Source organism: Bufo bufo, chromosome 1, assembly GCF_905171765.1.
Source record: "Bufo bufo chromosome 1, aBufBuf1.1, whole genome shotgun sequence".
Classification (NCBI taxonomy): domain Eukaryota; kingdom Metazoa; phylum Chordata; class Amphibia; order Anura; family Bufonidae; genus Bufo; species Bufo bufo.
In genome coordinates, this window is record NC_053389.1 from 530,182,477 (window position 1) to 530,209,499 (window position 27,023).

The 27,023-nt window shown below is 40.8% G+C and overlaps 1 protein-coding gene across 1 annotated transcript in view; it reads right to left on the reverse strand.

The window, feature by feature from the left end:
* Positions 1–27,023, reverse strand: part of GRM8 (glutamate metabotropic receptor 8) — a 1,632,513-nt gene that overhangs the window by 1,503,814 nt on the left and 101,676 nt on the right. The window lies entirely within an intron of this gene.

Here is a 27,023-nt window from a genome sequence, read left to right on the forward strand (position 1 = left end):
GCTGTGTGAATGTAGCCTTACAGTTAGAGTAGTTAAACTATTGAAAGCCCTACTCTAAAGCTACATGCAAACGACAGTGAAAAACGGACATGTGGTGGATGTTCTTTTTAACCGCCATCACACGTCCAATTTAAGACCAATGATAGTCTATGGGGTTTTTTACGCAACAGTTTTTTTTACGGCCAGTGAATAACACACATTAAAAAATAGAACATGTTCTATCTTGTCCGTTTTTTGCTGATCGACTGCCTCCATACAATTGAATGGGTCAGTTTTTAAAGTCTGTTTCTCAGAAAGGCATCAGTGAAAAAAGTCTGTGAAAAATGGACAGTTTATTCGTTTTTTTTAAAGAATACAAATGGCTTTATTTCATCATCTTAAAATCCACATGAATGGTATGACCCACGAGGGTAGAAAAGCGCCTCTTACGCGTTTCAAGTACAATATGTACTCTTAGTCAGGGCACTGATGTCACTATCCAGATTTATTTTTGTCAGTACTGTCAGCCTTAGAGAGAATCTTGATAATGGATAAAAGTATGTGAATTCTTCTCTAGTGCCATTTACACACATGCAGTCCCAAACATGCAGAAATCATTGCAATGCTTCAGACGCTCATCCATCTAGTTCTCTCTTCTATAGACTATCAGTGTGAAAAAAAAAATCTAATTTTGGCTCTTAAGTCAATGGTACTTAAAGCCTGTATTCAGCCTTTAATCATTGTATTTTTATGCATAATGGGGACAGGTGGAAGGGAGGGGAAAGAAGAGGAGCAGCTTTCCAGTAGCAAATCTTCTATTAGGACCAAAACTGACAAGACTTTAGAGTGGACTCTCTGAGCTCAAATTCCATCTAATTTAGAGGAGATGTCAATTTAATGTTCTATCGTATGGCCATTTTTTTTTTGTTTATTTTTATTAAAAGTCGAACAATATTTTCCATACAGATTGATATCCAGATCATTATTACTTTTATTCCTTTTTAACCCAACCCCTTTATACCCTCCCTACCCACCCTCCCACTGCGGTGCATCTCTTTAAAAAAGGGGAAGTCAAGAGTAAAGAAATTAAAAATTTCCAATCACCCCATATCCTGATCCATTTTTCCTTTATATTTCTTTGTTTATAAAGAACCTTTTCATATATTTTAATCTTGTTAACCAAGTTAAGCCATATAATCACATTTGGAATATCCCGTGAAAACCAGACCCAAAGTCTTGCCAAAAACATTACTTTTATCAAAATAATCTTTTTTATATTTATGACAGTTTACCTTGGAGAGATCACCAAATATCCAGCATTCCACCATAAAAGGAATCACTACTTTCAGTTTTTGGGTAATAAAGTCATCAATCACAGCCCAATATTCTTTAAGTTCTTTAGCATTCCTTAAACCACATTTATTAAGCCATACTGGCGTAACATAAACTCTATGTAAAATATTAAATTGAACTAAAACTTGATTAAAGTTGTGAGACACAATATATTCTCCCAATCATCTACCTGTATAGTTGAACATTCAGCTCCCCAAGCCCTTTGTCCAGGAGAGCATGTGTTATTAAATAGTGCTTTATCTAAAAAAAAAATTAAGGTTGAGCAGTCTTAACCTTGTGACCTACGTTCCCCATTAATTGATTTAAAGGTGTGGAAGTGTCAACATCTAACAAAGATTTTTCTTTAACACTGTGCCATGCCGAACATAACTGAAAATACCTAAACCACGATAAGTAAAATATATTCTCTCTTTGTGCTAACTCTAAAAATGAAAGTACTTCCCCTTTCCTCACTACCTGTGCCACATAAATTTTTTTTTTTTTTTTTCCAATACTGAACTCCTACCAATTCATCTAGAACCTGTAATTAATAATTGTGCCAAAGGGACGTACAACCTAAAGATCCCTTTATTCGTAACCAGCCTTTAATAGAACACCAGGACTTACTAAAGAGTTTCCCAGATAGTTGCCCGGATTCCAATAGGGTAAATATGCTATCCTAGGAAGATCTATTCACCAGGGTCCTACATAGTGGACTTTTTATCCATTCAAAGTATAACCATAACTGTGCAGATATAAAGTAACCCTTAAAATACGGAAGGTTCAAACCTCCTATTTCTATCGGCTTATACAGATGTTCCACTTTAAGCCTTACACACTTTCTTCCCCAAATTAGATCATTAATAATTCTCTCAGTTAGTTTAAAAAATGTATCCTCAATCCATATTGGGGAGTTCCTCAGAATACATAGGAACTGGTGTAGAATCACCATCTTAATTAGGGATATTCTATCGGCTCTTGATAGAGGGAGTCAAAGCCACATCGCAATTTTAGATCTCATTTTACTTATCAATGGAATCAGATTAAGGTGCAAATAATCTTCAATCTTAAGAGATATCATTATACCCAAATATTTAAAGGAATCAGAAATCTTCAAGATATTCAGGGGCCCCTCATTAGAAAGCTGAAGTCTGTCTACGGGCATAAAGAGGGTTTTTTGACCAATTAATATTAAGACCTGAAACTTCACCAAAGGAGTTAACTATCTGAATAATTCTTGGGAGTGTAATATTGGTATTATGTATAATAAATAATATGTCATCTGCATACACAGAAATAGGACCCTCCCTTCCCAGTGTCCTAAACCCCTCAATCCCAGAGTCTTGCCTTACCTTAGCTGCAAGAGGCTCGATATATATATCAAATAGTAATGGGGAAAGAAGACATCCTTGATGGGTACCTTTGTTCAATAAGAAGCTATTTGTCAAACTCCCAATAATATTTAAACTAGCCTTAGGGGACTTATACAAAAGCTTAAGAACCTGACTCCAAATGCCATTTTTTCCAAAACCTTCCAGAGGAATCTCCACTCCACCCTATCAAAAGCCTCAGAGGCATCAAGCGACAGGATGGAGCAAGAGACCCCCCCGGCGGATTGTATATTCGCAAACAGGCGATGCAGATTATAATGCGTGACCTTATTGGAAATGAAACCATTCTGGTCAGAATATATAATTGATGTAATAACCTTAGCAAGTCTTGTAGCGAGAACCCTTAAAAGAAACTTTACATCAGTATTCAATAAGGAAATCGGCCTATATGCCTTTATAGCTAATGGATCCTTGCCTTTTTTTAATAATAATATTATTACGGCTTCTGTCATTGATTCCAGAAGGGTACCATCCTCCAAAGATTCAGTGAATACTGTCCTTCAATAAACAAGGAAGAATAACCTCCCTATATTTACGGTAGAATTCATATGGGAATCCATCTGAACCAGGGGAGGAGTTTCCCGAGCAAGCCTTTATCGCAGCCTCTAACTCCTGCAGAGAGAATTCATAATCAAGGAATTCTCTTTGAGTGTCCGTTAGGACTGGCAGAGAGATGGAATCCAAATATGCATCCATCATTTCATCTGAAATATTGTTATCCGATTTATATAATTCCAAAAAGTGCTTAACAAAGATTCCTTTTATAGATTCTTGATCTTCTATAATTAAACCTTCAGGTGATCGAATACTTGCTATCTCATTTTTTTGGTCCTGATTCGAGATCACCCTAGCCAACAATTTCCCTGGGTGGCCAGATTCGTCAAACTATTTTTATCTCTTAAAGAAGAGCTTCTGCTGTGCCTTATCCAGAAGAAAATTGGAATACACTTGACTTGCATTCTCCATAATTTCCCTATTTTCTTCAGTTTTTTTCCTGGAAAATTTCTTGGTGGCAGTTCTTTTAAATCCCTATCTTTTATACCATACCCCTTTCTTACCATACCCCTATCTTAGATTGGAGATGTTACTATCGTAATAAGTAAGCCCCTAATAAAAACCTTAAAGCCATCCCATACCAGTTGAGTTTTTGCTGAATTGTAATTGGTACACCAAAAACGGAAAATCTCCTGTTCCATCATTTTATGATTATCCATTATGGAGATCCAATGGGGATTTAATCTAAATGGGGGTCTTACACAATATTTGTTATCCAGCATGGATTCTTCAAGAGTAAATGGTACATGATTTGATAAAGCCCTGGCCTCGTATTTCATCCACTTTATATATCTAAGATAGTTTTTATTTATCAGAGCCAGATCTATCCTAGACATGGAGATTCCAGATTTGCTTACACACAAATATGCTCTTTTCCCCTTCCCTAAATACCCATATACATCAACAAAGCCTGATTCCAAACAAAATCGTGCCAAGGGGGACCCTTATGCATGTCTCCCCCCATTGAAATCCTATCAGTTCCTGGATTAATGAAACAATTAAAATCCTCATTGACTATTGAGGGACATTCAGGCCATTGATCCATGAAAGTTAACAAACAATTAAGTACATAACAAGAAAAGGGTGGATGAATATAAATAAAGGCCAAAATGAATAGTGTCCCAGCGAGCTTTCCATAAAGAAACACAAATCTACCTTGCTTATCAATAGAGGATGCCCGGCAGTCAAAATCAATCCGCTTATGAACTAACACTGTCACTCCTCTAGAATAACTCGAGAAAGTGGAGTGATAAGTCTGCTTGGCCCATCACCTACCGATCCGCCTGATCCTCAGTGACGTGAGTCTCTACTAAGCAACAATCGCTGGTAGGTGTCTCTGTACCAAATCAAGAACCGCCTATCTTTTTAGCTTATCCCCCAGACCACGAACATTTCAGGTTAGGATTTTAGTCGACATCAAACAAATCAATAGATTTCCAGAAAAAGAAACTATTCAGCTTCCCCACCTCCCATCCCCTCCTCCAAAGAGACGCACCGCAACCCATCCCATACCCCCCAAATCTCTTGATCCGCCACATTACTGCACCAGATCTCTTAACCAAGACCACTCCTCCCCCTCTCCTCCACCTGCACCACTACTGTTTTTTTTCTCACTAAAGTTTTTCTATTGAAATAAAAAAATAAAAAATTGTGCTACAATTACACATACAGGGCGTAATAGCGCCTCAACAGCAGTCATTAAGTAGCTAGATTACTCCTTGATATAAGTCATAGAATAATACAAGTGACTATTCGTTTATTCGTTTTTAACTGACTTTTTTTTAAGCTGTCATGCGCATGTAACGTAAGATGTAGCAATGGCAGATACTATATCAAAATAGAAAAAAATGGGCTAGATACATATCTAATAGCAAATGGGCTTGCGGGTTATAGTAAATCTAGTAATATATTATGTATAATTTATCAAGAAAGGTTGAACTTGATTGCCATGTGTCTATTTTCAACTTATGCAACTACCGTATTTTTCGCCCTATAAGACGCACCGGCCTATAAGACGCACCTAGGTTTTTGAGGAGGAAAATAAGAAAAAAAAAATGTAAACCAAAAGGTGTGCTTTTGGTGGGTTTTGAATTAATGGTGGTCTGTGCATGACACTATTATCGGGGATCTGTGGATGACGCACTGTCATGTAGGGGATCTGTGGATGGCACTGTTATGGGGGACCTGTGGATGGCACTGTTATGGGGGATCTGTGGATGGCACTGTTATGGGGGATCTCTGGATGGCACTGTTATGGGGGATCTGTGGATGGCACTGTTATGGGGGATCTGTGGATGGTACTGCTATGGGGTGGGAGATCTGTGGATGGCATAGTTATGGGGTGGGGGGATCTGTGGATGGCATTGTTATGGGGTGGGGGATCTGTGGATGGAACTGTTATGGGGGGATCTGTGGATGACACTGCTATATATGTGTCATCCACAGATCCCCCTCATAACAGTGTCCCCCAATACACCGGCCCTCTGCTCACCGAAATATTTAAAAACATGAATCCTTATCCTGTTATTAAGTTTAACTAATGCTTTGCTATCCCATGTTCCCATTTTCCCCTGTATCCCCACAGCACTTACGAACAAGCTTCAATAGCAGGCAGAGCGGACGGCAGCAGTAACGTCACTCAGTGACGTCATGCGTCTGCTCCGCCTGCTTCATTCATAATGTGGGCGGAGCAGGCGCTCAACGTCAGTGAGTGACGTTACTGCTGCCGTCCGCTCTGCCTGCTATTGAAGCTTGTTCGTAAGTGCTGTGGGGACACAGGGGAACATGGGAACATGTGAGAGCGAAGCGTTAGTTAAACTTAATATCAGGATAAGGATTCATGTTTATAAATACTTCGGTGAGCGGCGGGGCCCGATGTAAGAGTACAGTGACTGCACCGGGCCCGGCCCCTAGTTCCGGACTCCAGCCCCTCCTCTCTCCCGGCTCATGCATCGCAGTCTGCGATGTAAAATGGAAGCATTCACCCCATAAGACGCAAGGGTATTTTCCTCCCACTTTTGGGGGGGGGGGAGTGCGTCTTATGGGCCAAAAAATACGGTATGTATGTCACATAATATACATCTGCACTGCATATTACAATATAATGCTTTGGAGCTTGGTGTACATGAGGATTTATCCAACACTAAATGTTTCCTCAGCATAAAAGCTTCAAGTATATTGACATCAAAATAAAATTAAAATTCAAACATTGGAACATAAAACACACAGCATATGGTTATATCTAGACCATACTCTTTAGAAAGATTGATGAGGGAGCAACAGAATGAGAAACTGCAGAAGTACATCTGCACCATCAGTAGAACCAACAAATACAATAATAAGCTCAACCTTACATTAACAGTTAGAAGTGAAGAAAGCCATCAAACATAAGAGGTCACTCCCTTTGAGCATTGTAAGCACCTAAATATATAAAGGTTATGATAGCAGTCATCAGTGCCATCTGCCGTGACAGCTAACTACATATGTTCTCCGTTCTATACAAAGAAAACCGACGTCTATGATGATCAATAGAAAAGGTTCACTTAAAAGATCAGGCAGAAACATAAAAGACCAGAAAGATGAAGATATATTAAAAGTAGCTACACTGACACAAAAAGTGTGCAAACATTTCCTGCATGTCAAATAGTTTGACTGAAGCTCTTGTTTTCAAGACATCATTTAATATTATTTCTGTTTGCAAAATATGTGGAAGCATATCTTACTCTACATTAGTCTTAGAGACTACTCTAGTCAAATACACTTTACAAATAAGTTTGAAATATGATTGGCCTTGCCTTTGCATGTTATCTTTTTTAAGGCAAAATCAGAGGAATAGGCTTTGGTTAAAAATGCCTGCTAAAGAACACCAGAACTAATACATAGGTCATTTTTTAGTAGGTCATGTTTCTTTGAAACTACAGCCTGTTCTAGTTATGATGTTTTGTAGCATTTCATACCAGTTGACTTAAAGGGGTTGTCAAAGTTATTGTTTTGTTCTTTGTATGTTTCTTAACAAATATAAGGGGTTTTCCATTCTCAAACTTCATCTACAGTGGCCCTGTTCTCCTAGTTAGCTGAGTGTCACATGAGCTGTGATGTCAGCGTCTTTCCCTGATCTGATGATGTTCCGTGCACAAGCCTGAGGGAGCAGGAGGAGCAGGTCTGCCTCTATGCATGGAACGTCATTGTTGGCTTAGCTGGTTGGATAGACAAGCCACTCCCCTGCACTGCCGATCTGCTGGACTATCTGTCTGCCCTGTGTCTTCCCTCCCACTGGATTCTTCAGAAATGTTTAACCCCTTCTATCAGCAGCACAGACTCGATTTTAGAGGAGGAATTGTTAGGAAACATTCTTTACTGTATATTTAAATGTATATAAAGTGCAAGTGCTGCAAAAAATTACAAGGAAGAGGCACTCCAATACAACCTGTATATCACATACAGCCTCATTCACATTGTGGTACAATTGTTCAGGTAGTGGGACTCCTACACTCATAAAGCCTATGCACTAAGGGAAAGGCTGCCCAAAATTACAAGGAACCGGCACTCCAATACACCCTTTATTACACATAAAGGAGGGCATCATACACTTCCTTAAAAAATTATGTTTGATGGCCTGCTGATTACATTCTAAAAGATTACAAGCAAGGGCCTGCTGGTGACCATCTAAAACATTAGGGGTGAGGGCCTGCTGCTGAGCTGACCATCTAAAAAAAATGTGGGCGAGTGCCTGCTGCCGAGCTGACCATCTAAAAAAAATTGTGGGCAAGGGCCTGCTGCCAAGCTGACCATCTAAAACATTATGGGTGAGGGCCTGCTGCAGAGCTGACCATCTAAAATATTTTGTGGGCAAGGACCTGCTGCTGAGCTGACAATCTAAAACATGTTGTGGGTGAGGGCCTGCTGCCGAGTTGACCATCTAAAAATTTAGGGGTAATGGTCTGCTGGTTAGCTGACCTTCTAAAACATTATAGTTGAGGGCCTGCTGGTGACCCTCTAAACCATAATGGGTTAGGGCCCGCTGCTGAGCTGACCCTCTAAAACATTAGGAGCGAGGGCAGCCTAATAAGCATCTTGATATGATAGAGGAGGAGGAAGAGAAAAGGGAGATTGAACCATATACCCTTTTTAGTGGTGGAAGGGGTGCATGGGAATACAGGGTATTCAATACACCATAAAAAGCCACATTTAGATTACCTTTATGTTCAGATGCTTTCCTCTGGTGTTTATTTTAATAAGAGTCAACCGGTCAGCATTTTCAGTTGACAGGCGGATGTGCTTATAAGTTATTATACCCCCAGCAGCACTAAATACACGCTCTGACAAAACACTGGCGGCGGGACATACTAGCACCTCCAAGGTGTAGAGCGCCAGCTCATGCCACTTGTCCATCTTGGACACCCAATAGTTGTAAGGCACACAGGGATCACTGATGATGCTGACATGGTCTGCTACATACTCCTTCACCATCTTCCAAATTTTTTCCCTCCTTGTCACACTAGGCCGCGCATCAGGTTGAGGGTGTCATAAAACTGTCCCAGGCCTTGGAGAGTGTTGCCCTGCCTCTGTTGGCACTACTGTGTGTTCCCCTCATCTCTCCTCCTTGATTTACCAAAGAACTATGTACTCTGCAGCCAGCATTGTCAGCTGGAAATTTTTGGAGCAATTGTTCCACAAGGACCTTCTGGTATTGCACCATTTTGCTTGTCCTCTCCACCACAGGAATGAGAGATGAGAAGTTCTCTTTGTAGCAGGGGTCGAGAAAGGTGAACAACCAATAATTGGTGTTGACCTAGATGCATACAACGCGAGGGTCATGGGAAAGGCAGCATACCATAAAGTCAGCCATGTGTGCCAGAGTCCCAACAGACAAGACTTCGCTGTCCTCATCAGGAGGATTACTCTCCTCATCCTCTTCTTCCTCTTCGGCCCATCCACGCTGAACAGATGGAATAAACCTGCTAGGGGCACTTGTCCATGTGTCAGTCATTAAGAGGACCTTCCCAATAACGGTGGGAAGCTTTAATTATTGTTTCACGAGGTGGATGATGATAATGAGACACAGTTGCCAATAAGTCAACTGCAATTAGTGTCCCAAGAGGTTGATGATGAGGATGAGACACAGTTCTCAATAAGTGATGTTCTTGTTAGGTCAACAAGTCAGGAGGATGACCAGAGTGAGGAAGTGGAAGAGAAGGTGGTGGACGATGAAATCACTGACCCAACCTGGGAAGGTGGCAAGCCGAGCGAGGACAGCAGTACAGAGGGGGACGGATCCGCAGCACCGCAACAGGCTGGAAGAGGCAGTGGGGTGGCAAAAGGGAGAAGGCGGGCCACACCACTGCCTCTTCCAGCCTGTTGCGGTGCTGCGGATCCATCCCCCTCTGCACTGCTGTCCTCGCTCGGCTTGCCACCTTCCCAGGTTGGGTCAGTGATTTCGTCGTCCACCACCTCCTCTTCCACTTCCTCACTCTCGTCATCCTCCTGACTTGTTGACCTAACAAGAACATCACTTATTGAGAACTGTGTCTCATCCTCATCATCAACCTCTTGGGACACTAATTGCCGTTGACTTATTGGTAACGCAACTGTTTCCCGGAGCACCCCTTGCGGCAATCTCCCCTGCCAAGGGCTAGGTGTTCCGCACTCTGGCGCTTTTTGAGGAAAGTGCGGACGATAAAAGAATTGTCATTTGCAACCTGTGCTGTACCAAAATGAGCAGCGGCGTGAACACTAGCAACCTCACCACCACCAGCATGATCCGCCACATGGGATCAAAGCACCCTAATTGGTGGGCCGAACGCCTGGGTCCACAACCAGTGTCTGCGGGTCACACTAATGCCTTCTTTTCCCCTGTGTTACGTGCTGGCCAATCCCCTGTCCAAGACGCAGGCCCGGATGCCTCCTGCCTTGCACATGGACCTTTGAAAGCACCATCAGCTAGCACATCCACTTCTGTATCCCAGCACAGTGTACAGATGTCTATACCCTAGGCCTATGAACGAAAGCGCAAATACCCAGCCACCCACCCACAGACCATAGCACTAAATGCGCACCTTTCCAAATTGTTGGCTCTGGAAATGTTGTCATTTAGGCTTATGGACACTGAGGCTTTCCGCAACCTGATGTCAGCGGCTGTCCCACGGTACTCTGTCCCCAGCCACCAATATTTTTCACGGTGTGCAGTCCCAGCCTTACACCAGCATGTGTCCCGTAACATCACCCGTTCCCTGACCAACGCAGTTATTGGGAAGGTCCCCTTAACGACTGACACATGGACAAGTGCTTTTGGCCAGGGATGCTACATTTTCCTGACGGCACACTGGGTGAACGTTGTGGAGGCTGGGAGCGAGTCGTACCCTGGGATGGCACAGGTGCTACCGACGCCAAGGGTTCCAAGCCCTACTTCCATCAGGGTTTTCGCTGTCACCTACATTAGTGGCTGCAACCCCCCCTTCTCCTCCTCCGTCCTCTTCCTCTACTTCCACCTCTTAATTCTCATCTTGCAGCACCAGTCAGCCATTAGTGATGAGCGGCAGGAGTCATATTCGAATTTGTGATATTTCGCAAATATTTTGTAGAATATTCGTCGAATATTCGCGAATTCGAATAGTCGTTACATTTTACAAAATTTTTTAACTCTAAAATCGGCAAGGTAATGATCGCGTAATATGAGAATATTACGCAATCAATACAGGTGTCTGTTAAAATCGAATATATAGCACTATAGAATATAGTACTATATATTTGTTTTTAGAATATTCATAATTTTTTTCCATCTGAAGTCATGATTCATGACTTCAGATGGAAAAAAATGAGGAGTTTTCTAAAAAAAACTAATATATAGCACTATATTCAATATAGTGCAATATATTCGTATTTTAAAATAGTCGTCATTTTTTTCCATCTGAAGTTAACACTGAACACTGCTTACAACTACTGACTGACTACTAGTGCTATATATTGTTTTTTAGAATATTCGTAATTTTTTTCCATCAGAAGTCATGATTCATCTCTGCTTAAGTTGCTTGTTGGCCAATGACTCATTGGCCCACAAGCAAGAAGCAAGGAGGAATCATGTGTTCAGATTGAAAAAATTACGAATATTCGATATAACGAATATATAGCGATATATTCAAAATATTCACGAATTCTCGAAGTGCCGATATTTGAGATAAAAATTTGCTTTTTGAATATTCATGCTCAACACTATCAGTGATCAGTCAGTAGCTGTAAGCAGTGTAGCACTGCAGTGGGGAAGCGGCAACAGGCTGCGCTTAAAATGATTTTCTTAGTTCACAAACAGCACACCGCCGCAGAGCTGTGACAGGTTATAAAGGACCAGACTGAGCTGTGGCTCTCGCCACTCAACCTACAACCAGGCATGGTTGTGTCTGATAATGGCCGTAACTTGGTGTCAGCTTTGGAGCATCGACAACTTCCGCCGGTCAGGCAACGCTGCAGCAGCGCTTGCAATTATCAGCTCACGTTGTGTGACATGAGCATGCGCTGGAACTCCACGTTACACATGTTGGCCAGGCTTTGTGAGCAGCAGAGGGCAGTAGTGGAATACCAGCTGCATCATGGTCGCTGCCTTTCCAGTCAGCTTCCACTCTTCACAAGCGACGAGTGGGCATTGATGTCTGACCTCTGTGAGGTTTTGAGCAACTTTGAGGAATCAACACAGATGGTGAGCGGCGATGTCACTATTTTCAGCATAACCATCCCACTTCTGTGTCTACAGAAATGCTTGCTGCTCACAATGAAGGCAGATGCTTTGCATGTGGAAGAGGTTGAAATGGCAGAAGACAGTGCACAGGGTGCTAGCCAGACCACCTTCAGTTCGTCTTTTCAGTGCAAGCTGGATGATGATGAAGAGGAGGAGCAGGAGACGGTTGCCTCCGCTACAAAGGGTACTACCCACAGCAGGTGAACTCCATCTATTCATGGATGGGCCGAAGAGGATAAGGAGATTGAGAGTCATCCTCCTGATGAGGACAGCAAAGTCTTGTCTGTTGGGACTCTGGCACACATGGCTGACTTTATGTTATGCTACCTTTCCCGTGACCCTCGCGTTATACGCTTTTTGGCCAACACCGATTACTGGTTGCTCACCCTTCTCGACCGCCGCTACAAAGAGTACTTCTCATCTCTCATTCCAGTGGTGGAGAGTACTAGCAAAATAGTGCAATACCAGAAGGTCCTTGTGAAAAAATTGCTTAAAAAATTCCCAGCTGATAATGCCGGCGGCAGAGTACGTTTCTTGGGCAACCGAGAAGGGGAGACGAGGGGAACACATAGCAGTTCCAACAGAGGCAGGGCAACACTCTCCAAGGCCTGGGACAGTTTCATGAAACCCCGCCAGCACCCTCACCCTGATGCGCGGCCTAGTATCACAAGGTGGGAAAAGTTTTGGAAGATGGTGAAGGAGTACATAGCAGACCATGTCAGCGTCCTCATTGATCCCTCTGTGCCTTGCAACTATTGGGTTTCCAAGCCTGTCCCGCTGCCAGCGTTTTGTCAGAGTAGGTATTTAGTGCTGCTGGGGGTATAATAACTGATAAGCGCATCCGCCTGTCAACTGAAAATGCAGACAGGTTGACTCTTATCAAAATGAACAAGGCTTGGATTGCGCATGACTTCTCTACTCCACCAGAGGAAAGCAGCTGAACATTAAGGCACTTTAAATATGGCTTTTATGGTGTATTGAATACACTGTATTCCCATGCACCCTTTCCACCACTGAAAAGGGTATATGGTTTAATCTTACTTTTCTCGTCCTCCTCCTCCTCCATCATATCAACATGCTTATTAGGCTGCCCTCGCAACTAATGTTTTAGAGGGTCAGCTCAGCAGCAGACCCTCACCCCTAATGTTTTAGAGAGTCACCAGAAGGCCCTCGCCCATAATGTTTTAGATGGTCAGATCAGCAGCAGGCCCTCGTCCCTAATGTTTTAGATGGTCAGATCAGCAGCAGGCACTCGCCACTAATGTTTTAGAGGGTCAGCTCAGCAGCAGACCCTCACCTCTATTGTTTTAGATGGTCAGATCAGCAGCAGGCCCTCTCCCCTAATGTTTTAGAAGGTCAGATCAGCAGCAGGCCCTCGCCCCTGATGTTTTAGAGGGTCACCAGCAGACCCTTGCTCCTAATGTTTTTGAGGGTCACCAGCAGGCCTTCAATCATAATTTTTCAAGGGTGTGTATGATGCCCTCCTTTATGTGTAATATTGGAGTGCCGGTTCCTTGTAATTTTTGGCAGCCCTTTCACTTAGTGCATAGGCTTTATAAGTGTAGGAGTCCCACTACCTGAATAATTGTACCACAATGTGAATGAGGCCCTCTTTTATGTAATATACAGGTTGTATCGGAGTGCCTCTTCCTTGTAATTTTTGGCAGCACTTGCACTTTATATACAAGTGAATATACAGGAAAGAATGTTTCCTTACAATTTTTCCTCTAAAATCGATTTTATTTTCGGTTTGGTGCGTATTATTGTCAATCTGTAAAAGTGGCGTTCTACTCGGAGAACGTCGTTCCCAGCAGCAACCTGGGAGTCCAAGATGCATCCAGACATCCTCCCCATGCTGTTCCCGAACCATTTCAGTGGTTTCCATCTATTTCTGACCTTTTCCTGTGAACCAGACACCCTCCCCTCTTCAGAGCAGGGGGTGCCTGGTTTAATGCTCGGGCTCTCCCATTGACTTCCATTGTGCTCTGAAGAGCACCCGAGCATCCCAAAGTGTTCTACTCAAGCACCAGAGCACCAGTGCACCCAAGCACTTTGGTGCTCGATCGACACTATATTTTACCTAAAATCATTATACAATTCAATAAAAACATTAAAATTATTTTGAAAGCAATAAATAAAAAATTATTTTGTTTGACATACTTCATTGATTTTATTTTCTAATCCACCAAAGTAACCATGTTTGTTCTATTAATCCGATTTGTAATTATATGCATTTCCAACCTTTGGTAAGATCCCCAGAGAATTAAACTGTCACTGATACACTTATTGCGAGCATCTGCACCATCTTCTGATTGGAAATTGGATACCGCTGTCTATCAAAACTAAAATCAAATCAACATATTCAATTTTGTTCCACTTCTTAGTTCTAACCTTAAGTTTATTACAGGGCAAGCAGGAACTTACACATAGACATCAAGCACAAATAATAGCAATATTAGATCATTTACTTACAGAAACTGATATACTATAACTTTCTGCATCCAGGACACCAAAAGCAATTTTAGAGCAACAAAATACACACAAGTCAAAAGAAAATGTGCATCAAACTTTCTTGACTATGGCAATGGGCAGCATCTTGAATAAACTCAAATGACATAGAGATCATGACATATTCCTCCGGGCTGAGCTTTTGATTTTGTTTCAGCAGAATGATTTTAGATAGAGAATAGAAATTCAAGAACGCATAAATCTATCAGTTTGTTTACTTTCTTAAGCCTTAAGTCTGCTAACAAAATTGTGTTCTCCGGAGTTTAAGATCAAATAAGTAGAAAGAAGTTGTTTTAGGAATTCAGATCCTCGGCGTGTTCTGTGAGCAAATTAATACAGGGTTTCATTTTCACTTCTTTTAACCTTTGTAACATCACAGTCATAAAGAACATGATACATTTTAATGTGGTTCATTGGTCAGCACATTTACTTTTGTTCTGTTAATTATGAAGTTCTTTTGCCATGAAAGCATAATTCTCAGTCCTTTTCCAATAATAATAATCTCCTTCTGGATCTCCTGTTCAAAAAGTGCTAATGTCAAAGTGGACATCTTCTTGGCACGTAGCTCAATTATGTTAACCAGTATGTTAGTGCTACATCATAAAAGGACACCATAATTACTCGATGAAAGATGCAAACTAAAACATCATATTAATTTAATTGCTTGTCTCATAGTAAGATTAGCGTGAGTTCATTTCATTAAATGAATTCTTTGCCAACAGCTTTTCTCCATGCTTTTTAGTACAGTGCATTACCATGAAATGATACGGCAAAGGCAGAAAATGGATCAGGCGGTGTGATGGTCTGACACAAATAGCACAGTAAATGCACATGTCTCTGTATTAAATCAAATAAGGTAAACCATGAATATAATTGCTAAAGCGACATTTCTGTGTCTTTCATATAGAAAAATACATTGGAACAGTAATCTTACATTGGATATGATTGTTTCCAATTGACGTGCAATGCAGCATGCTTTGCAAAGTAAATTGAAAAGCTGTCTTGATTATTCTAGTAGCAGATTGCCACCTGGGGCACACAATATCCAGACAGTTTTCTTCCAGGACTTTCTTAAGGATTGCAAATAGTGCAAACTATAAACTCTGAAATGTGATTCTGAAAAGGCAAGGTATCCTTATACCGTTCATTTATCTGTCATATGACCAGATTCCAAGGAAAACCATTACGCTCTAAACGCATTTATAGGTGCAAGAAAACAGCTTGGAATATATTAGATGCTACAGGATAAAGCAGGTAAATAGGAACCTGTAAACATTTTTACCATTTGATTTCCACCAGACAGTGAACAAATGACACTGGGTTGGATATTGATATGATGTGCTAGTTTGAAGATGGATTAGTATTTGCTTGTCAAAAACAAAAGAGCAAAATCATAGCAATAGAAATAATAAATAAAATAATAAATAGAAAGGAACTTTAGAAACGCATAAAGCCTGTGTCACGGCCACGGTTTTGGCCGTGACTCCTTCGGAGCCGCATACTGTTGCCTGCGGTTTTGTGTTGTAGTTTCAACGGCAACTTGAGGCATAATGTAGTTGGCCTCGGGTGCGGTTGCCGCGGACAACAGCTATGTGTGCGGTTTCCTAGGAGTTGTGTGTATGTATGCACTTTTGTATGTCGGTGTGCACTCTCTGTTTTGTGTGGTGTACACTTACATCTTCTCCTCACTGTGGTTGAACGTGGCAACGTTCGGTTGCATGGTGTACATGTGGTGGCAGTGTCCCTGCATTCGGACTGACTCCCAGGACATGGTGGCCACCCATGTCGTTGCCTGCGGCAACAGCCACAGTGTGTTTCTGAGTTGGACACTTTCCCTCTTTATTTATGTTTTCCCTTCCCTGGTTTTGAAAGGGTTAACCTCCTTCCTAGTGTGTGTGTGCACTGGGTGTGTCTGACTGTGGGTGTGGCTACTTGGCCTATAAAGCCTCTCACTTTTGCATGGCTCAGTGGGTTGCTTCAGTCGTGCTGGCTGGAGCAGCCTCCTGTGTTTCTACCTGCCTGTGAGAGCCACCCCTGTGGTCATAAAGAAAATGTCACTTTATGTTTTAGGTCATGTTGTGTGAGATGTCCATCTGATGTTCTGTTGGGTCCTTCCTGCGTTTGGTTTGTGCAGCTAATGGTTCTGGATTCTGTGTGTTCTCAGGGATCCAGTCAGCAAGGCTGTGGCAGGTTGGTTGAACTACTTAGTTCACCTGCCATTTCCGTTAGTCTGTTTTGGTTCCCCTTTTTCCCAACAGCTTGGCCAGTGAGACTCCTGCTCCTCCGCGCCTAGGAGGAGTAGGTCGTCTTACCCTGACTCCTAGCGCAGGGACCGGACGGAGGGTGAGTTAGGGATCCGAGGTTCCTGCGCATGGGTCCTCCTACCTTTAAGGTCGGCCCATGCAGTTAGGAGTTAGGGTCAGGGTAGGGACGCTGTTAGGAGGTGACCTGCTCCCTATCCTGTTCTCCTGGCCGAGTAGGCCAACAGCATCTGGCATCGCACGGCTGAGGATTTCCCCCATCCTCAGCCGTGACAGCCTGCAGATTTGTTGTGGATTTTTGCCATGGAAGTGCAGCGAAAACTGTGTATCAGAAATGCCAATAAAAAAGTTAATTTTGTCCCACAATATTCCGGCTACATGTAGAGATGAGCGAAGTTTTAAAATATTCGATTCGGCTGCTTCGCTGATTTGTACAAAAAAAATTGCTCCATGATGAATTACTTCGTCACGAAGCACAGTTTTTTGTAAGTAGCAGGCACAATGACAGGGAGCTGCGATGGCGCCGCTTCCCATCATTGTACCCCTCAGATGCTGCATTCATACATGAGTGCAGCATCTGAGTGTAAAAACTGTATATAACTGTAAAAATAACATAAAAAAAAATTAAATCAAACTTACCACCTCCGTTTGCTTGCAACGGTCCAGCTACTGCCATCTTGCTTGAAGATCTGGCGCAAAATCTCATGCGCTTCGAGATGACGTCATCACGCCAGCTGATGTAGTGACATCATACGTCACCACACACAGGATTTTGGCCAAGATCTTCAATCAAGATGATGGCAGCTGGCCCGTCGCAAGCAAATGGAGGAGGTAAAAAAAAATTTTTTCTTTTTTTTTTACTATCAGATCAGTGGATCATATTATATCAGTGGATTCGATTTGCTCATCATGTAAGCAAATCTGGTGTTGTGTGATGTATTGATCCTGCTGTGATGTTCTACACCCCAGGATACTCTCTCCATTGCATTTCTATCTCTCTGGCTTAATTGAGGGAAATATCTTGGATAACATACATGTTGTTTGCGTTGGCCAGTCCCAACTCATCAGAGCATGCTAGCAAATCCTAGCAATAGGATATTGTTCCTAGCTTTGACTGGAACACTCCGTTTAGATAACTGAGCAAAGCAACTACGGTGAAAACAAATTCCATGTGGCCATGTTCCCAATACCATCAGCAAAATAGGGGCACCAGTTCTATATTCTCTGAATAGAAGGCTTGGCAGGTTGTTAATTTATGCATGTCCCTTCTTCTGTCTGCAGCCAAAAAACAAAGCCAAAGACTACTAGAAACAGAGTTTACATGCTAAGGATCTACTGTGGTCAAATCTTCCTGCGTCTGCTCATATGTGTCAGGTTTGACATACTGTAGATTTCAGCACAGATTCTGTGCCATAATCTACATCCCATGCATGTAAATGGGATTTCTGCAATCCTGTTTATATGCTATGATTTTTTTTTTTTTAAATCAGACATGGAAATAAGCAGCATGCTACTTATTTTACATGGTAAATCAATAGAATAGCCCCACTGAAGGAATAGGGGTTAATCCTCATTCACATCTGCTGCACACACATTGGATTTAATGCTGATGTTTGAGCATACACATAAGGGCGCATTCACACGACCGCAGTTCTGGGTCCACATCCATTCTGCAATTTTGCAGAACAGGTGCAAACCCATTAATTTCAATGGGGCCGCAAAAGATGCGGACAGCACACCTTGTGTTGTCCACATCCGTAGTTCTTTTCCGCCGCCCCGCAAAAAAGATAGAGCATGTCCTATTTTTGGGACAAGAATAGACATTTCTATCATAGGGCTGGCCATGTGCGGTCCGCAAAATACGAAATGCACACGGATGGTATCTGTATTTTGCGTATCTGTAATTTGCCAACAGCAAAACACATGCAGTCGTGTAGAGGCAGCCTAAGTATCTGCCCTAAAGAGGCTTCGTGGTGGCACCCTATGAATTCTGTTTCCAAGAGTACATGACATGAGTGCCATATTTTGCAGGTAAATACATCTGTAATACAGCATGCAATGAAGTTATGGGGCACACAGAAAGAAAGGGAGATATTTTTTGTATTGTATTCAAATAGAGCTGACAGAAAAGAACTCTGGATGCCTCTGTATTAAACTGGAGACTTATGGAGGTACAGTACTTCTATGGGAGCTCTATAATGGTGTGGCACAATACAAAGCATATGAGGTCTTATGTCAATCACTCCTGCTGATAAAGGGGATAATTCCAGTAACAGGTATATACATTAGGACATTACTACTAGAGGAGTTCGCTGGTGTAAAGACTAAAGCAACTCCGATTTCCTCACTCTTTCAATAGGAGCATGTAGAGGGGAGAGACACTTTGTAGATTTGCCCAAAGCACACACAATGTAGCAAAGGGGTTATGTAAAGAAATGTGATTTAAGTAATTTAAAATTTTGTACCCATTTTTCAGTCAGTAAATCTAGCTCAATTAACCTCATACTGCTTGTTAAATTTACAGCAGAGATAATGAATACTTTACCGCTTAGGCTACATATTAGCGCATGTATTGATAAAAACAAATTGTGCCCAAGCACAATGAATGTCTCCATGATTGAGGGCTTAATTTCATATAGTACTTTTCCCCCACTGGGACCCAGCAAGCGTATACTTACAGTTTCACGTTCAGAACTATATATAGACATTTACAGGCACATTTCTTCCCAGGATAATGTATAATAAATAGTGTAACCTGGTGCCTAATGTTCATAATGTTGCTGCTGACAAGGGAAGGAAAAAGTCTTGTATGAAAACTTATTTAAGAAGAGATTCCGCTAAAGAAATACTTAGAAATAGTCTTATAAAGAGTTTGAATGTAAAATTACTGTTAAGTGAGGATTGTTGATTGATATGTATACAAGCTGCTGTTTTTTTAATGGATAAGAATGCAATAATTAAAACTGTTGGTCAAACGAGAGTAGTGCGATATACCTTCAGAATGCAGCACTACAGGAATGGATGTGTTTCAGTCTGTTGTCCCATACAAGTCATGGCTATCTGTGGCCAGCATCTCTGCTGCCATCCGCTGATCTCCTCTTTCACCCTAGTTTGCAACCTCATCCACTGCTGAGGATCATGTGTACCGCCTTTTATACATCAGATTTATGAATTTGCATTGACTAATGATTTACTCCGTAACATCGACCCACTTTAACTTCAGTCTGTGTGCCTAACAATTTTACCCAGGTACCATGGTACAAATGTCTACAAGGTCCTTTCATTTTGATTCTTCCTGAAGATCCATATAAAAGGAGAGATAAAGTGAAATACTATGGAAAAAAAGATAAAATTGTCTGGAACCAGATGTTTCAACTATTTATCCAAAAAGTCTCTAACAACAAAATGAGGCCTAAACTTCAAATTCTCACAGCAAATTCTGAACATGTTTTTCAACAAGGGAAATAAAGGCAAATGATTATACTGGATTATGAGGAACATGTAAGGTCAGTATTCCTTACCCAAAGAGACAATCGTCTCTTGATCCATTTGGGACATTGATGGCATATTGCAGAATATGCCATCAATGTCAGTTAGGCGTGGGTCCCACTTCAACAAAATGGGACCACAGAGTGAAGGAGAACACTGTTCATGCATGATGTGCTTTCCATTCATTGCTGTGGGAATTCCAAAAATAGCCAAGCGAACGTGCTCTGCTGTTTTCAGAAGTCCCTAAGCAAGAGTGGCCACCTCTCGATTAACCGCTATGGAACCGCTGGAAATAGTTGAGACCTGGAAATAGCTGAGACGGTGCTCAGCTATTTTTGGAATTTCCATAGCAGTGAATGGAGGATGACCAGGCATGCGCGGCTTTAGGGTCCTGGAGATAGGATTGGGTTAGGGTCTACGAGAATTTAAAGTTTGGGACCAATTTTTTTGTTCTTTTTTTTAGATAAATAGTTGCAACATCTTGTTTCAGCCAATTTCAATCTTTTTCATATCTTTCACTTTATCTCTCCTCTCACATGGCTCTTTGGCAGGATTCAAAATAAGTAGCCTTTGTAGAAATTTGTACCAACTTCTTTAAACTAAAGACCCTTTTACATGGGAAGAGATTTGTGGCAATTACCCTGTATAGGGGATGAGTGTATGTGCTACCGATCACCTTACAAGTGAGCAAAACAATTGTTTGTCAGTGATGATTTCTTTTATGTGGCACATGAATTTGTATGGTGACGAGTGATCGTAGTAGTAATCGCTGGTCTTCATACAGAGGAGATGATTGCTGCATGTAAATGTAGTTATCACCTCGGATCAACAGACAGTTATTGGAAAGGAACAGTTCATTCCTGATCATTTCCTACACATAAGCCTTCACAAGTTCTTGAATCAATAATAACTATCAAAAATTATATTACATAGCACTATTACTATTGGAGGCGGGCTGGAGGACATGTGCCGTGGTCATGTGCCAGTGTGAAATCAACAAACCACTCTGCTTAGGTTGGGATACTTAGGCGGAGGGCTAAGGCAGTCAATCTTTGTCACATCTATGAATTTCCAAGAGACACCAGCTTTGCCTCAATATCCAGTGGTACAGATATAGCCAGAGTTATTTGGACTTCAGGAGCACCAGGGTGGTCACTTTAATGCAATTTGTTGTATTACTGTAATTTGGTTTTGTTATGTTAATGCATCAAAATAATGGTGGCTACATCTTTATAAAACAGCACATCATGTTCTAGGTATATTATAGACCAAGGATGCTCAACCTGTGGCCCCCCAGCAGTTGTAAAACTACAACGCCCACCATGCCCTGCTGTAGCCTGATAGCTATAGGCTATCCAGGCATGCTGGAAGTTGTAGTTTTGCAACAGCTAGAGGGCTGCAGGTTGGGCATCCCTGTTATAGATATTCATAAAAGAGACATTTATAAAGAGAGGGCATGTGATATAACTGTTTTTATGCCTTCTCATATATCTTGTAAGAGACACTGCGGGGTATATGTGACACCAGGGTGCACTCTGTACTAGGGACTTCTTTTCTTATTTTTTTCTCTCATCCGATTCCTCCTTACACCATGAGGCTCATTTCTGGTATCCCGGACATGGACACAAGAACTTCAATCCAGCAAAACTCACTCCCCCACTCCACACAACCTGTAGGATACCAAGGGGTTTGCAAGATAGTGAAGCACTGCCTCGTCCGTTTTAGATAAAATGGTTTATTATACTCACAAGCATCCACTTGTAACAGGCACATCACAAAGGTAAAAGATAAAGATCTCAATGCTGCCCAACTCGGGTTTTGCAATTAAACTTTGTCAGGTGCACGGGTCGGGCAGCGTGGAGAACTTTATCTTTTACCTTTGTGATGTGCCTGTTACAAGTGGATACTTGTGAGTATAATAAACCATTTTATCTAAAACGGACGAGGCAGTGCTTCACTATCTTGCGAACCCCTTGGTATCCTACAGGTTGTGTGGAGTGGGGGAGTGAGTTTTGCTGGATTGAAGTTCTTGTGTCCATGTCCGGGATACCAGAAATGAGCCTTATGGTGTAAGGAGGAATACTGATTTTATGTATTTGCATTTTCATTGGAATTATGCACTAATAAAATGTGTTATATATGTTAGTTGGGTTCAATACTTTCTATTTTTGTTTAGTTAAGTGACGGCTTATGAGAAAGAGTCCAATTATAATTGTGGGCATATGTAGGAATTATTACACATTTAAATGATAACATATTTTGGACACTTTTGGGCTAATTTTATGTATTTATATTTAACAGCTTGGCTAAACCATGAATCGGTGGATGTATTTAACCTTGACATTAAAAGACAATTCAATTTAACAAATTTACTCACAAAATGAGGTTGAAAAATCAGGGCATGTAGTAGTCTCAAAGATATAAATCGTACATCAAATGTCATGACTAACATAGACTAGATCATTAAAAATGACATTTATAACTGGGAGTTACAGCAAGCGGTGAATTATCAGCGTCCAGATTACATTCTCTCTGAAGTGAATGTCTTAGTCATCCCTAGCATTTTCCACACATCTACATTGGACGATTCTGTCCTTTTTTATTAAGCCCGAAACTGTCAATTATTAAATTCAGAATAAAAATGCAGCCGTGACATTAAAATTCTTTGTAATTGAAATGTAAATAGTGACATTTTATCATCATTATAGTTTTGGATTTAATGTTCAGGAGTGGTTGCATGTTATTCTTAAAGATTAAAAAAGAAGAGACTGAAATAGTATTTTATGACAGGAGCACATTAAAATGTGAAATCTACAACCGTGGTAGGTGCCAGACACCTGGAGGATCATTTGTTATGGCTCCACACCAGTTTTCTGGGGTAGAAAAGCCGCAAGTTTTTTCTCAAGTGCCGGTTTGTGACAGAATTTGGAACTTTTTAGCTTTTTCTGACACCCTTGCTACCCTGAAACCTACTCCAAGCATAAACATGGAGAAGCACATTCAAAGCCTATGTAAAGTTGGGTGCAGGCCTGAGTTGGACCAAGTCCTCCTATAGCAGAATCCACAGGAGTTAAAAGAAGCAGCACTACAAGAAATTCCCAAAGAATTCAGTAATTTATTCACCCTATGAACAGTAAAATTTCAGTCCCTCCATGGAACAATTTTCAAGTATCTACTCCAGATACTGGCTGGAGTACATTTCAGTTCTGGCACACAGAAAGCCAAAAATGACAAATTTATTAAGAGGTGTGCAAAGCTTAATAAATTGGGCATATCTTCCTCCAGTTTTTACTAAGATTGGCATGTGAAATGCAATTTTTTAGTAAAAGTCCACCATAGTTTGTTTACTTTTAATAGTTACTACAGTATTGAAGTTAGTGGGGATTGTGATCCCTACCTACTTAGCAGTGCTACAGGCAGGGCTTAATAGGAAAATTTGAATGGCAGGCCTGGGAGCCTTCACAAGACCCAAGGTACTAGAACAACTGATCATCACTCTTTGATTTCACCTTGGGAAAGATGATTGGGGGTCAGAGGGAGCCCCCTCTTTGACCAACCATTTAGTTGCTATTGATCAGGCCATCTAAGGGGCTAAACCATTCCTGATGCAGTTACACTGCTGATGAGCCATCACTCGATAGGAGCTAAGCTGATGCATACATACTTCTGATTTGCCAGATACTTAAACTTTTTTTTCAAATTAGTTTTCATTTTGAAATTTTTAACTTTCATATTGTAGAATTTCTATGCATGCTCTATGAGCTATACAGAAGTCAGTGAGTAGAGAGGAGTGGGTGGGCTGTGATAATCACCAATTATGAGTGATGGATCCTATGTTATCTGTTTACAGGTTTAGATGCATTGGAACAATTGGTTGCAAAAGTGTAAAGCCTTTAATACTGTATTATTACAAATAGGACTACATAGTTAAAACTAATTTTCCATAACAAATCCTTAAAGAGGCTGTCCTAGAACTGCAACTTATCATCTATCAACTGTATAGTGGAAACATATTTGATCAGTGAGTTTGACAGCTGGGCCTTCCACCTATCACAAGAAGAGGGATCTATTCAAGTTCTGTAGGACTGCCAAAGACAATCAAGTACAGAGCTCAGCTATTTATGGCAGTCCCATAGAGTATAAATGGGGTGGAAGTGTGCAAGCTTGCTGGTATTGCCATTTAAACCAGAGACATGGGACCCACATTCTCATGATTGGTGGCAGTCCCAGCAGTCAGACTCCTTGCAATCACACTCATATCACCTATCCTGTGCATAACGTCTTTAACCTACTAAAGTGAAGTGCAAATTTTTTGGTAAATTTAACTGGTATATTATTTAGCAATTTCATAAATAGCAATATGCTAATATAATGTTATTATCAGAAATAATTGGTTCATAAGGAAATGCTGAACACAGTAGTGACAGTGGCATCTTAGCATTTACACAGAGGAAGCAAGCTCATTCTCCCTCCATTGACAGAAGTGTAGAGTGCCGGTCAGCTGCTTGCCGGGAGCCCTCTGAAGTCCTCCAGACATGCTGTTATGTTATGGCTCCTATTACACCCCACCTCTGGTGGAGTGCAATAGAATGCCAGTAAAATTGCTATTAACAGCAGTAAAGAAGTTTTTCTGTGAATAGTACAATCAAATGATTGTGGGTTCAAATCCTTTAAGGGGTCTAATGAAGAAAGTAAAAATCTGGCAAATACAAATTTAAAATAAAAATAAAATAAAAACTTTTTCCCAATTCTCATATAAAAAAAGAAAAATAATTAAAACAATTAACATAGTTAGTATTGCCACTTTCCAAATATATCCAAAATATTAAACTAGCACATTATTTAATTTGTCTAGTAAATGCTGGAGAGAAGAAAATATCTAGTGAACAATGACCAAAAAAATAAGCAATGGCATCATTGCAGCTTCCCCCCCACATATAGCTCCATCTGTAGAAAAATACTAAAGGTATGGGTGTCAGAATATGGCAGCGCAAGAATTTTTTATTTATTTAAAAAAATGTTTTTTTTATTAGTAGTAAAGTAGTAGGGCGTAACAAAAACTATATACATTTTGTACAGACTGGAGTTGAGTAAATTGATTATGAAGTTCAACCTCTATTTGTCGAAACATTTGGATTCATTAGAGAGAGAGATCAACACAAGACAGCCCTTTTAAGTATAAGGTTTTCCTTACTTTTGATATGAACCAGCAAAAAGCTGGATTCATGGGTTTGAGGTAACACTTACAATGTGTAACTAGTCTTATTTATAGTAACCCTGAACATTGATGAGTCTTCTAATTTCTTTTCAGATTTATTTATGGAAAAGTGTGATCACACTTAGAAATTCAACAGCAGATGTCATCAGATATGTTTTTTATGTTTATTATTTAAATATTTACCATTTGCATGCATTCTTTATATAAATTTTTGGAAATTGAAGACTCAATTCATTTATAAAAAGTGCATTAAAATAAAAAAATAATGAAAATGACTGCAAAGACGTTTTATGCACTGAAGCAGCATTATTCACATCATATGAAAGACTTGAGCTAACCACTTATAGCCGCTATCAAGATTTAAATGTTCATCTAAACATAACAGTTTATTCTTAATTGTTGCCATTATTACAGTGGTGTTGCTGAAAGTAATAAAAATGTATATTAACAACTAATTAATCTCTGCAAAATTAGAATTCAGAGATCTACAATGTGTAAGCATGTACACGGATATTACGATTAGTGATGAGCGGCAGGGGCAATATTCGAATTCGCGATATTTCGCGAATATATGGTCGAATATTCGTCATATATTTGCAAATATTCGTATTTGAGATATTCGTTTTATTGCGAAAAATCTGTAATAATTTTTATGCGAAAAAAGGTGTTGGTCATCTGAACAAATGATTCCTCCCTGCTTAAAATGCTTGTGGGTCAATGAGTCATTGGCCCACAAGCAAGAAGCAGGGAGGAATCATGACTTTAGATGTTAAAAAAATACGAATATTCTAAAAAAAACGAATATATAGCACTATAGCAAATATATTCGTTTTGACATTTTTTAAAAAATTCGTCTTTTTTTTCCCTCCAACCAGTACAGTTTAACCCCTTTGGCATACTCCTCCCCACAAGCGTCCCCGTCACCATGGGAACGCCTGGTGGTTAGAATATACCATCGGATTTGAGTTAGATTGTGAAAACTCAAATCCGATGGTATATTCTAACACAGAGGCGTTCCCATGGTGATGGGGACGCTTGAAGTTAGAGTATACCAACAGGTGCATACATACTGGCCCCCTGCTGCCTGGCGGCACCTGACCTCTGACAGGGCACTGTGATCCACACAATTAACCCCTGTCTCAGTAGTTCTATGGTGTAGTGGTTAACATTCTGGGCTGTAATGTAGAAGGTTTTCAGTTCGATTCCCATCAGAAACTTTTGAGAAATAGAGGCTAAATTAAATTGATATATTTTATATATTTTTTCTGTAATTGTAAAAAATGTGTAATTACTATATATATATATACACTTTATGCTTGGAGTGCTGCCTCATCCTTTTGATGTTATACTTACCTATAGCCGTTTGAGCCTGCGGCTGTGAGGATTATTTGCACCCACATCATCGGTCTTGTGCTGCTGTGACTTTTTTTGTTTGTTGTCTATTTGGACTCGCTCAGCTTGCACCGTACCCCATTGTGTCTATCGGATCTCCATCATGGATCTCCCCGATGTTTTTACGTATACCAGGGCGGACGAGGAGAGGATTTTACAGGGTTTGGTGA